The sequence below is a fragment of the Schistocerca piceifrons genome, chromosome 1 (genome assembly GCF_021461385.2).
Source record: "Schistocerca piceifrons isolate TAMUIC-IGC-003096 chromosome 1, iqSchPice1.1, whole genome shotgun sequence".
In the NCBI taxonomy this organism is placed as follows: domain Eukaryota; kingdom Metazoa; phylum Arthropoda; class Insecta; order Orthoptera; family Acrididae; genus Schistocerca; species Schistocerca piceifrons.
Window position 1 is genome coordinate 1,047,193,197 of NC_060138.1, and position 12,130 is coordinate 1,047,205,326.

Consider the following 12,130-nt stretch of genomic DNA (forward strand, 5'->3'; position numbering starts at 1 on the left):
AGAGAAGTGACGGCGGGGGGGCGGGGGGGGGGGGGCTGAAGGGGGGTGCGGTGTGGTGCGAGGAAGGCGAAAAAAGTAACAGTATCACGGAGACACCATCGTCTCTCCACTCCCTTCTCCGCCTCTTTCCACCCGCCATTACAAAAGAAGCTCAAAACGATGAAATAATCGTGAAAATGTTGAACGCCAAAGACGATTGGTACTAAAATTAGTACTTAATGAAAGCCACACATTTGTTGTGTCACGCTCGGTTTCGCTCGTCAGTGCAACGTCAGGTTGCCTACGTTGTGGGTCACGAATGTTCTGGTTGACGTTTGTTACGCTAGAGATAAAACGAAGGTATCCGCTAAAACCATTGTGGACACACAGTTTTGAGACAAGAAGAATGTGCTGGTGGTTCCTAACTCAAGGAATGTGCCACCCGAGAACGATTGCAGAAGGCAATTCGGAGCACTTTGCTTTCAAAATGTTACGTGTTGTTGCACGACAGCGTCCCCTTCCGAATTTGAATATAGCTGTCCTTTTCAAATAGACTCTACGTGAACACCTTTTAACAGTCCGGATCTCGCACCAAGCGTTTTTTTACCTCTTCAGACCGAAAAAAATAGCACCTGGCCAATCGTCGCACCATTATGGATGCCAACGTTCAGAAAGAGCGTGTTGATAGACCGTGTTTACTTTATTTCGTTTTAAACAAACCCACTCTCTATTATAAAAATTGATCTACGTAGGTTTTATAAAAATGGATGTACGTAGGGTAAATGTACCAAAGAGTACGCATTCCCAAAGAGAGCGCTGCTGTGTTCTTCAATTGACTAAGCTTATCAGCTGGCCACTGACGTAGTTGTGTTCAGAGTGGTATCGGAAACACCTCGTAGAAGTTGTGTGAAGAAATCCTGTATTCCCGAAGTAAAACACGTACGAATCACTTTTCAGCTATCTGGATGTAGTTCTGGTACTCTATCGCAGAGGTTATACGTAGAATATAATTTTAATATTCAATAATTTTTATAATTTTTAATTTTTGATTGCATTTTGAGAGGCTGGCTTGCAGTCTACCATACTGCGTCACATATTTTGCAAAGGTGAGGTCTGCTGCCATCTGTTGACTTCGCTTGGAATCATTGTATCTGTACTAAGGAGCGCGCATGTAACGTCTCCAAAGAGTGCGTGCATTCTCATTAGGGCTCAACTGCCAATTTTACCTTTCGATTGTGTTTTGTAGTCCGAAGATTAGGTTTTCTTCCTGAATGACTTCCCGCTGCTCTTGATACGAAGAAGTCTGCAGTAAGGAAAAGACTGAAAGCTGTGAGTAGAGAACATGGATTTTGGCGTTTCCAGAGGAGTGGATCCAGTGCATCAAGTGTGAGAAGTGTGAGAGACGGTGGCACGAATAGTGCTCGTCATTTGAGGGTGAGATTGTGTTCATTTGTGACATTTGCTAAATGCGCACTCGTTCGATATACTTTCCGTACACATAAGCGCAGATGAACCGAACAGTGCCCATTTCCTATTCTTGTATTTTTGAAAAGTTAAATAAAAGTATTACCTCCCTGCTGCTGTAGTTTTCTGTGCATGTATATTTTGTGTCAATAAATATAAAAGTAAAATGTTTTTCTTTTCCTATTGATAATAACTCAGATATTTAAGGTTATTCCTTAACTATGCACTCTTAGTACTTATACGCTCCACATGTGCTCCTCAACCAAAGTTGGTACACATATCACTTACTGCCTGGAAACAATCGCTGTGGGATAAGAACGACCTTGTAGCAAAAGATGCGCAAATACCGATACTTTATTCAAAAAGTATATGAGAATGTCAGCACATAGTGACTTTCAACAAACTTTACACATAATTTCAAACAGTCTCGAAACTTTTGCCTATGACAACGTCCGCAAAATCATGCGCTTAGTACATTTTCATGGTTCATGCAGTGCAACTGTCGCTTGAAGCATTATGTTTTAATTTACTGCTACTATACTAATAACTGTATTCGTAATACGTTTTTCAGACAGTATTCACGTGTACCACTGAATTACCAGAAAATTTATGCAGTTGTACGACAATTGGTTCAGGAGATAAAAGTCACAAAATCTAAGACGCACGAGAAACTGCCGCTTCACATACGTCATTTTAATTTGTTACTTCTTTACTTCTAACTGCATTCGTAACAGATTTCACTGACGCTGTAGACATACACTGAAGCACCAGAGAAACTGGTATATGCATGCATATTCAAATTCGGATATATGTAAACAGGCAGAGTACGGCGCTGCGGTAGGCAATGCTTATATAAGACAAGTGTCTGCCGCAGTTGTTTGATCGGTTACTGCTGCTATGATGGCAGGTTAATAATATTAAAGAGAGTTTCAACGTTGTGATATAGTCGGCGCACGAGCGATGGGACACAGCATCTCCGAGGTAGCGACGTAGTGGGGATTTTCGCGTGCGACCATTACACGAGTCTATCGTGAATATAAGGAATCCGGATGCGGTAAAACGTCAAATCTCCAAGATCGCTGAGGCCGAAAAAAATCCTGCAAGATCGGGACCAACGACGACTGAAGAGAACCGTTCACTGTGACAGAAGTGCAACCCTTCCGCAAATTGCTGAAGATTTCAATGCTGGGCCATCAATAAGTGTAAGCGTGCGAACCATTCAGCGAAACGTCATCCATATGGGCTGTTGATGACGGAGGCCCACTCGTGTACCCTTGATAACTGCACGACACAAAGCTTTACGCCTCGCCTGGGCCGTCAACACCGACATTGGACTGTTGATAAGGCAAATCATGTTACCTGGTGGGACGAGACTCTCTGCAAATCGTATCTAGCGGATGGACGTGTACGGTTATAGAGACAACCTCAAGAATCTATGTCAGCAGGGGACTGTTGAAGTTGTTGAAGATTCTGTAATGGTTTGGGCGTGTGCAGTTGGAGTGATATGGGACCCCCGACACGTATAGACACGACTGTGGCAGATGACACGTACGTAAGCATCCTCTCTGACCACCTGCATCCATTCATGTGCATTGTGCATTCCGACGGAATTGGGAAGTTTCAGCAGGGCAATGCGACACCTCACACGTCCAGAATTACTACAGATTGCCTCCAGAAACACTCTTCTGAGTTTTAACAGTTCCGATGGCCACCAAACTCCCCAGACATTATTGTTGAGTACATCTGGGGTGCCTTGCGACGTGCTGTTCAAAAGAGATCTCCAACCCTTCGTACTCTTACGGATATATGGACAGTGCAGCAGGATTCATGATTTCAATTGCCTCCACCACTACTTCAGACACTCGAGACCATGCCGCGTCATGTTGCGGCATTTCTGCGTGCTCTCGGGGGCCCTACACGATATTAGGCAGATGTGTCAGTTTCTTTGGCTCTTCGGTGTATATACCACTAGATGTCTCTGCAATATTTTATCGTTGTAAGCCATGAGAAAAAAGTTCATCCTAAACCCCTGGAACGATTAAAATCAAATTCGGTACACACATTAGTTAAGGTAAGAACTACAGCCTTTAATTAGAGTTGGGGAGATAATGTGGAGAGTGAAGGTGGGAGGAAGAGAGGTAGTGGACAGAGGTGGAGAGGGGCGGAGGAAATGGACATAGAGAGGTTGATGCAGGATACAGACAGAGGAGGGAGGAGTAGATGAACAGGGAAAGGTGGAATGAGGACATGGTGAGGGGGCAAGGAGATGGACAGATAGGGTTAAGAGAGGAGATGGACAGAAGAGTGGGAAAAGGAGATGGAATTAGAGTGTGGGAGGAGGAGATGGACAGAAGGGGAAGAACGAGAAGGGGGGAGATCCGAAGGACAGACGAGTGGTTAGACGGTGAGACGGATAGGAGGAGATGGAAAGACAGAGGGGTAGGAGAAGGTGGACAGAAAGTGCGAGTGGAGGAAGTGGACAGAGGGAGGGGGGAGGGAGGAGATGGAGTAATAGATTGAAACATATACATATCCATCCAGTGCTGGATACTCAACTACTTTGTTTATAAATGCTCAGACAACCGAGGTGGCTGTGTTGAAATAGGTGAATGACATTATATGCATATAAACAATTTCATTGATCAACTTCATGCAGGCCGCAGGACAGTGTGAATATACCCTCAGGTAAACCATATTTTACCAGCCTCTCTCAATAAGAAGGTGAAACAGATCATGCAGTACATTTTCTACGTTCAGTCAAAATTATATTGTTTCGTAACTTCACGCACAAGTAATGACTGTATTCCACTAAACTTCACTCAAAATCGCTGACTTTTTATGTTTTTTGGGGTGGTGGTGGTGGTGGTGGTGGTGGTGGTGGTGGTGGTGGGCAGGGGTGTTATCATCATATGTACATTGTTTATGAACGAGTAGCTACTCTCACCAAGTATCCGAAACCCGTTGTTGTGAAGGGTGAATTGTAGATGCCGATATCATGAATCTTGCTCCTTGTTTCCTGTAGGAATCAGACACTTGCGGCTGTAAGTTTCGTTGGTTCTTCTTTATAGTTGGAAAGTGTGGCAAACAGTGTGAAATAGTAACCATCAGATAATATAAAGTTTTTACCTCATTAGGTACATTTTTTATTCTCCATGTACGAACATTTATGCCACTTGTCATAATAATCCGACAGCTTACACTGGCCCCACCGCAGAACATTTCAATCTCCTTTTATTCGCTCTCTGCAGAGTGGATCGGACTTTTACTTCCCCAATGATGGTGTATTCAGAAAAGATCCACCGCAATCTTTCAAAGCAATGGGTACAAATCAATGCGCCAGTAAAAAGCCACTCACTGACGGCTACTACTGCCGTACGAAACAGCGACGTGCAGTGATTTTGTAGCGTGTTTTGTATGAATTCCGCGAGGTACAAAATTTCTGCAATACATAGAGTGCGGCCCGCGTCCGCCTGCAGTGAATTGTAACGAGATATTAGCGGCAAAAAATGCCTTTCAACGTCCATACACGTCACATTGATTTGTTGGGCCGTACAGAATTCGGGCTCGTGTTTTTCGTTTACCTGCATTCGCCGGCAACCGAGCGTCCTTTTCTGACCGTAACGTTCAATCAGTCAGCCTACGCTGCCTGAATGGATAGTTAGAGCTCCTGGTCAACGAAAGAGCGTTTCAAAGCCTGAAATTTCACGATAATTAAAAATCTGTGTCCATCTCATTAAAACACCACCTGCTCTCCCGGAACGCTGATTCACCTTCTGCAAATTGAGGGCGGATATACAAATACAAATCTGTGACCCCCGAATGAAGATTCATTCGGAAATGTAACGAAAGGGAAAACTGAACTGCGGGGACACGCACTGGTGTCGGAACATAGCAATGTCTTTGATTGGATAGAACCAGAATTATTTTACTTTTTTGGCAGCGTTTCGTTTAATGCGCAGCGTTCCCACTTTTCTACTAAAGTCAACACAATCAAAAATCGCAATATCAGGTAGATTTTTTTGGAGTGAAACATTCCTGGCATTCCCCAATAAAATGGCTGAAGGATGGAGAGAGAGTAAAAACAGATTTCAAGGTCCCGTTGACACGAGGTCAGAAACTGAGAACAGATTCCGATTCTTAGGGAAGCATTCCGGAATTTGCCTTAAAAGATTTACGGAACCCATGTGAAATCTTTGATGCCTGCACCGCTATTTGATCCGACATGTTTCTGAATGCCAGCTCAGTATCATACCACCGAGCGTGCCACCTTGGTCGCTATTAAAGAATGGAAGTACGTTGCTGCTAATGTCACGTGAGACGCGACCAGCACACCTGTGTTATTTACTTATTTGAGTCGTCAGTCTTTTTCGTGGTTTGATGCGACCCACCACGAATTCCTCTATTGTGTCGTCCTCTTCATCTCAGGGCAGCCCTCTGTGAGGGAAAAACTGAGTAAAGGAATCAAGGATCAACTTGAATGGATGTCTTCTAATGTCCGCCCAGACCAAACGCAACGAACAACACTGAAAAAAAAGAAAAAAACGATGGTAGAGAACTTTTCCGCGAAAGGCAAAGGTCCCGAGCTAGTCTCGGTCCGGCACACAGTTTTAATCTACTCTCGGACTCTTCATTCCATTCCGCAGGTACTGTAATTTTTCTTCACTTTGACTGAGAGTAGCAGTGTCATCAGAGAATCGTATCATCGACATCCTTTTAAACTTGAGTTTTAGTTTCACTCTTGAACCTTTCGTTTTTTTCTATCATTGCTTCTTCGGTATATAGGTATACAGGGGCGAAATGCTGCGTCCCTCTCTTACACCCTTTTTAGTCCCCTCACTTCGTTCTTGGTCTTCCACTTTTATTATTCCCTCTTGGCTCTCGTCCTCTTCCAGATGTTGCGTATTAGCCGTTTCTCCCTACTGCTACAGCTTATTTTACTGATAATTTCGAACATGCTGCACCATTTGAAATTGTCGAATACTTTTTCCAGGTCGAGAAATCATATGAAGGTGCCTTTATTTTTCTTTAGTCTTCCATTATCATTCGCTACATCAGAAACACTTCTCTGGTGCTTCTACTTCTCCTAAAGCCAAATTGGCCGTCATCTAACACCTCCTCAATTTACTCTTTCATTATTCTGCATATTATTATTGTCAGCAACTTAGATGCATGACATGTTAGGGTGATTGTGCGATTATTTTCGCACTTGACAGCTCTAGTTGTCTTTAGAATTGTGTGTATGATATTTTTCCGAAAGTCAGATGGTATATCGTCATTCTCACACATCGTGCACACCAACGTGAACAGTCGTCTTGTTGCCACTTCCTCCAATTATTTTAGAAACTCTGATGGAGTATTACCTATCCTTTCTGCCGCATTTAATATTCAGTCTACTAAAGCTCTTTTTAAATTTGAGTAATAATACTGGTTTCCGTATCTTTTCTCCACCCATAGAGCTCTTCAGAATACCCTTTCCAGCTGTCCGCTCGCTCCTCTTCATTTAACAGTGGAATTTCCGATACACTTTTCGTGTCATCATCCTGAAGGTTGTTTTGACTTTTCTATGTGCTGAGTCAGTCCTTCTGACAATGACTTCACATTTTTCATGCAGCCATTTCGCCTTAACTTTCTGGTAATTCCTGTTTATTTCTTCGTATGCGACTTGTATTTCTGTATCCCCGAGTTTCCCAGAACATTACTGTACTTCTTTTTTTCATAGATGAACTGAAGTATTTCTTCTGTTACCCGTGGCTTCTTCGCTGTTAGCTTGTTTGCAACTTCTGTGATGGCCTCTTTTAGAGATGTCTATTCCTCTGGAACTGAACTGCCTACTGAGATGTTCCTTATCACAGTACCTATAGCCTTCAAACTCTTCATTCCTTAGCACTACCATATCCCACTTTAAAGTGTACTGTTTCTTCTTGACTAGTCTCTTGCATTTCAGCCTACTCTTCATCACTACTAAATTGTGATCTAAGTCTTTATCCGCTCCTGGGCTACACTTACCGTCAAGTATCGATTTCGGAATCTCTGCCTGACCATGAAATTATATAACTGGAATCTTACCATACCTTCTGGCATTTTCCAAGTACACCTCCTGCTCGTCTGAATCTTGAACAGAATATTCGCTACTCTTCTATCATTCCTAGTAGCTCGTGTTCTCCCATAATCCTTTCTTCACTGGTTCCCGTACAAAATCATTCTAATTCCCCCTGGATATTAGATTTTCATCTCCCTTTATGTACTGAGTTACCCTTTATATATTCTCATATACTTTTTCCATCTCCTCATTTTCAGTTTGCTCCGTCTTCATGTAGACCTGTACTATTGTTTTCGGTGCTGCTTTGTGGTCGATTCTGATGAGGACAACCCTGTCATTGAACTGTTCACAGTAACACACTCTCTTCCCTACCTTCCCAGTCATAACTAATCCTTCCCGTTATATTATTTTCTATCCGTGGTCTTGGTGTAGCATCTTTGATTTATAATCAAGACGTCTTCAGTCCCGGGTTCGAATGCCGCCGCTGCGTAAATTTTGATTAATAATCAGCATTGGCTGCCGAAGACTTCCGGCATGAGAAGTCAGCCTCATTCTGTCAACGGCCTTGTCAAAGAGGGCGGTGGAGTGGACAGAGGTTCAGGGCACTTTCTTGTCCTAAGGGTGGGAAACTGCCCCTGAAGGCGGAAGAATCAACAAAAAGATCAACGGCATGAGGATGCAGAAAGCAGTGGAAACCACTGCATTTAAGACACGTAACGTGTATCCGCAGGAAAAGTGGGCTGTAATTGAAGAAATAATCTCTCTTTTTAGCAAAAGATTCCGGAATAGTCTCCCATTTGGATCTTCGGGATGGGATTGCCAAGAAGGACGTTACCACGAGAAAAAGATTGAATAATCAACGAAAGCTATAGCATTCTACGTCTCGCGGCGTGGAATGTCTGAAGCTAAGGGTAGGGAAACTAGAAAATAAGAAAAGGTGGAATGCAAACGCTCAATCTAGATATAGTAGGGGTCAGCGAAATGAAGTGGAATGAAGACAAGGATTTCTGGTCAGACGAGTACAGGGTAATATCAACAGCAGCAGAAAATGGTATAACGGGAGTAGGATTCGTTGTGAATACGAAGGTAGGGCAGAGAGTGTGTAACTGTGAAAAGTTCAGTGAGGGGGTTATTCTAATCAGAATCGACAGCAGACCAACACCGGCAACGACAGTTCGGGTATACATTCCGACATCGCAAGCTGGAGATGAAGAGATAGAGAAAGTGCATGAGGATATTGAAAGGGTAATACAATACGTAACGAGAGATGAAAATCTGATAGTCATGGGGGACTGGAATGCAGTTGTAGAGGAAGGACTAGAAGAAAAGGTTTCAGGAAAATATGGGCTTGAGGCAAGGAATGAGAGAGGAGATAGATTGAGTTCTGTTATGAATTTCAGATAGTAATAGCGAATACCCTGTTCAAGAATCATAAGATGAGGAGGTATACTTGGAAAAGGCCGGATGATACAGGAAGATTTCTGTTAGATTACATCATGGTCAGACAGAGATTGAGAAATCAGATACTGGATTGTAAGGCGTACCCAGGAGAGATATAGACTCAGATGACAACGTAGTAGTGATGAAGAGAAGGCTGATGTTTAAGTCATTAGTCACGAAGAATCAGTAGGCAAATAAGTGGGACACGGAAGTATTAAGAAATGACGAGATACACTTGAACTTCTATAAGGCAATAAATACAGCAATAAGGAATAGCTCTGAAGGCAGTACAACTGAAGAGGATTTTAGCACTACGAGCTAACACTTTACCCTCTTTCTGAACTCAACGTCTCACTCATTATAGATGGATGCCGACCCAGCTTTTGGAGCAAACAAATGGGAAGTTGCGCTACACAAAATTGTCGCTATGGCCCCGACATCATCTGATAGCGAGTGTAGTGTTAAATTTTGGAATAATGTGTGTATAGCGTGTACAGTGACAGGGAGTGGGAAATGAGGGAACTAGCTTCTTACATTATCAAATAACTTCTTTGTACAGCTACTGTGTACAAGGGATCTATTGAATGAGGTAGCACTGTTTTAAACAAATTGGCCTTGTATTTGGAAGGGTAATGGGGAGACGCATAAAGCCCCACCCACTCTTCCTACCTCTCTATTCATTCAATATGTAAATGCCCAAATAGTTATGGATGTACAGAGGTGTTTACTCCTCGTTGTAAGAGAGTCAGTAACTGTGTTACGCACTACTTTCTGTCACATTATCTTAAATATAAAATTTAGTAGTTACGGTCAGTTTCAATAAGAGGCAAATTACTCAATACAATTGTTGCACTATGGGTACTAGTATTAACGAGAAGTAAAGTCGAAGCGATCCACCTATTTAGTGCGTATATACGAAGATAACTCAGTCCACTTATTATGAAACATGTGTGGGAATTCAATAATAGTTCTTACACGTCACATAGAAAGATATTCACAAATGTCAGTTCTGTTTCAGAAGAAAGAAATTTGTACAATAAAACTATGTGTAAATTAGCTCTTCTGTTAGCCAGTAACAATATTAAACATGGCTGCAAAAAGTTGTTCTCTCAACGGGCAAAACCAACGAGCTGACATATTGCAACGCTAATGTTTGAAGTGTAAAATTTAATTCATCAGCGCTAAACTGTCAAACGTTCCGCAGTTACTTCTACAAAGTACGGTACACACTGTAACATAATGTCTTCACTGTAATTATATGTTGACTGCATAGTACTTGTCTATGCTGGACATACGTTACTCACTCACTCTCTTGCTTTATGTCCTATATTTTCCAACTAAATAATTTATGTAACTAGGTAGCTTCTCATATATTACGTCGATCGGCAACTAAACATTCAGTTTGTGACAGTCGAGGCGATTTTTTGTTCTACACAGTGATAAATACCGTCGGAAATAACTTCTTGATTGCACTGCAGTGATCAGATTATTTTTTTTTGTATGAAGACTCATTAAATTCAGATCACCATCACCATTTCAGTTTCATCCGTCACTTATCCACAAAGAACCACTTTATTATTAGAAGGATTCTTGACGCCACTAGCCATTACACATCTCAACCTAATAACAATATGTAGAAGCGAAAAGCAGTTCAAAGAATCCGTGTCGAGGTATACATGTAACGTGTCTGCATTGTGTGAGTTTAGAAAGTTATAAGCATTTAAGACAGTACATTTCATAAACATGCACACCAAAATGTTTTAATACATTCTTACACAGGGTGAATAATATCAATGTTACATAATTCGTGAAGTGATTCTACTCGTAAAAATAAACTGAGGAAGTCCTATGAACATGTGTCCGATTTTAGATCGTTATGGATCTGAAGCTGGTAAGGCTACCCACATTCAAGAATGAATACGAAGACAAGTTTGAATATTACTTACCAACATGGTCTTTAGGCGCTGTGGTGGTCAGAATAACGGTGGGACAGATGACTGATCCATCTTACAAGAGGTGTTGGGGTTCTCCAACAGGTGGAAGCACTGTGATATCGCACTGAAGCACAGCTGCAGTCATACAATCGTGGGTTGGACCTCTGTTTATTGGGTAAGTTAAAGGGGAGATGTGTACGCTAAGAATTTGTTCGCATCACCGACTCATTAAATGCTGTGGAGATGTTCAATGTGCAACACAACACATCCTTCAACGCTTTGGCAAGCACGCGAGACGAATGGGGCCCTTTTTGAACACGTTTTGTATGGGGTTCAGTCTTCTGTCCCACCATTATTCTGTCAACCACAGACTCTATACAGCATTTCGGTATGTAATATTCGCACTTGCCTTCATAATCATTCATGGATGTGTGTACTCTTTATCCCACTCAAGTTCCGTAACGACTAAATATCGGATATACTTTCATAGAACATTCGGTTTATTTTCACTTGTAGAATCACCTCACAAATTATGTGACATTCCTCCTGAATCACCCTGTATAACGTAATTGTAACAAATACCAGTGGGTCCATTTAGCGTTCTTTTTCAATATTTGCAGTACCACTCTCAACCGCAGGAAGGTGGCTCATCACCCACCCACCGTAGCGTACAACTGTTAAATAAACGGTACTCTTGCATGCATTTCTAACCACTGGAGTTTTCATTCATGCATATGATATCCCATTACGTCAGAGGCCCCAGTCTTCATTTGGTCATCCTCAGTTAGGTTTTCGCTGGATTCTCTAAGTTACTTCAGGGAAACGCCATGAAGATTCCTACCTTAAGGCAATGACCGACTATTTGTCCTATCCTTGTCAAACTTGACCTGTAAGTAGGGAGAAAGAAAAGGCTATGGTGTGGCATGACATACGACTTATAAGGCTTCTAGCTTATTTTACGTGTTCAAGAAAAGTGATGTAAGCTCTATTTTCATTCGATATGTCATACTGTATATCTGTATAACGGATATTTTTCAAACAGAGGTTTGCAATAGCCGATACTTTACGCCTCAGAGTTTCCGAGTACAAGCAATGTGACACTGTGATCTTTGGTTAGTAGTAGCACTGTCGTTGCTGTAGCATTTTGAGAGAGGCTAGTGAGTGAGTCGGATGTTGGCTTGCTCGCGTGTACTACATGACGTATTTGGATAACGGAAAGTTTTTGTAGGACTTTTCGTTACAGATTCAGGCCAGTTGCTTCATTATTGAGACG